At 39.3% G+C, this 2,300-nt stretch overlaps 1 pseudogene; it reads left to right on the forward strand.

Moving 5' to 3' along the window:
- Window positions 1-794: 794 nt before the first annotated feature.
- On the forward strand, window positions 795-2,073 carry LOC144753003 (uncharacterized; annotated as a pseudogene).
- Window positions 2,074-2,300: the final 227 nt, after the last annotated feature.

Raw genomic sequence — 2,300 nt, forward strand, 5'->3', positions numbered from 1 at the left:
GTGAGTGTAAAATGAAAGTGTCAAAAATTGACTTTTGTGCATTTTTTAAACTTTTCTTAAATTACCATGAAGGTTGACTTCATGCTAATTTAACACTTCTAATTTGCGAATTCGCAAACTTTTTCAGATGATGCATTGCATTTAAGAAATCGCAAAATTGCGATTTCTTAAATGTAATCGCAATTTCAGAAATCGCAAATAATTTGCGATTTCTTAAATTGCAAAAAAACAAAAAAGGTTAATGCACCCCAAAACAAAGAATTGCATTCGCAAACGGCCGAATTTTGCGATTCGCACCGTTTGCGAATGCAATTCTGTTTGATGCATGTGGGTGAAAGTGTCCCAGGTGGTCGATTGTGACTGATTCTTGGCTGTTAATATATTTCTACTTATGCTTTTAGTAAAGTTGTACTTATTTGTGCAATTGTTTGGCTTAATTTATCCTGCAATTAAAGTTGCTTGAAATAAAGCCCCTAAAAAACAGTGCCCGATAACAAGGCAAGTTGATGGGGTGCATTGGTTTTAACCTGTCTGGTTTTTTTTTTGCCAAGGATTGTCATGTTGGTTCAAACCTGTGCTTGGCAGAGATACTAATTATTTACCGAGTTGTGTTTACATAATGCTTGCATCATCATCCACAATGCAGTGATTAGAAGTGGTAAATCAAGAATGAATTAGTTTACCTGTTTTACCTTTCATTGAACAATACTTTTAACTGTGCTATTAAACCATATACCTTTATTTTGATTCCAGGTACATGGAGGCTGCTGTACAAAAAAATACGCTATTTGGAAATGGCTTTGTTAAGAAAATGGCGGGTGTGCTGTTTACTGGCAGCCATATTTCAAACTTCTGTGATACACTATGCGCTAGAAAACCTTTCCATTGTTCCAAAAAACACAGTACAAGAACATACCAATCAAGGTGTTACACCCCTGAGTGACAACCGAACCTTCATAATCGGAGCTTATTACGATAAACGAGAAAATTACTCTGCACGGGTGGTCGCCATTGTTCATCGGCAGGAAGTGAAAGAACTCTACTGTTGGTCCGACTGCAGTAACATTAAGGGCTATATGGCTGTAAAGAAGGCGGTTATCGATTTTCTTGCCCATGATTTTGGGTTCCCCTATGTCATAGCACATCTCCTTTGCCCACAAGTCAGCCACTGCAACCCAAAATATGTGTCAATTCACTGGTCCAACAAAGGAGACATTGCCAAGCTCCCTGTATTTGAGATAAGAAACCGCGGGCCAAATACAATAACTTCCAACTTCACGGTCTGTATTTCCACTATGTTTGGAAATTCGACCAATGTTTTACAAATCATTCAAGCCATAGAGATGTACAAACTGCTTGGTGCCCAGAAAGTGATGATCTATAAACATAGCTGCAGCTTGCTGGTAGAGAGAGTCTTACAGCATTACATCTCTGAAGGTACTGTTGAGGTGATACCTTGGCCAATTGACTTGTATCTTGATGTCTCTACAAACTGGCATTTTTCAATGGATCCTTACCCAAGAAATTTGGGCTATTATGGACAATTGGCAACCCTTAACGACTGTGTCTACAGAAATATGTACAGCAGCAAGTATGTGGTAATCAATGACTTGGATGAAATTATTATCCCCAAAAAGCACCCCAATTGGGCAGATATGATGGATTATCTCAATAAGCAATATCCAAATACTGGTATATTTTTATTTGAAAACCACATCTTCCCCAACAATGTGGTAGACCCAACTTTGAATGTATCAGCATGGAGTGCAATACCTGGAGTGTTTTTACAGGGAGCCCCATACCCCTGATAGCGAGAAAATGATCGTCAACCCCAGGGAAGTGATACAGATTTCGGTTCACACTGTTTTAAAATTCTACAGAGGTTGGCGGAGGGTCCCTGGAGAAGTTGCAATTCTCCATCACTGCAGAGAAGCCAAGCAACCAAAGTTACCAAAAGAATCCTTAATTAGGGACACAACACTCTGGAGGTACAGTATGTCCCTAATCAGAAGGACTGAAGAGCTGAAAAACGATCCTTCTCTGTTAGGAAATTTTCTATCACAAGCACCTTGACAATGGTCCACCAACACCAGTAACTCCAGCTCAAACAACTGCTCATCAACCTGTACAGTGGGTCTCTCGAAAGGAGGAGAAAACTTTGTTTAAGGCATGCAAACATCCTTGTGTATGGATAAAGTGGCAGCACAAACAGGAAATGAAAAACAATGTAGCGACAAACGAATACACAAACCAATTTTTCACAGATTTACACACATTATGCACCTTTCAGGTGTGACCTG

Source organism: Lissotriton helveticus, chromosome 5_1 (assembly GCF_964261635.1).
Source record: "Lissotriton helveticus chromosome 5_1, aLisHel1.1, whole genome shotgun sequence".
NCBI lineage: Eukaryota > Metazoa > Chordata > Amphibia > Caudata > Salamandridae > Lissotriton > Lissotriton helveticus.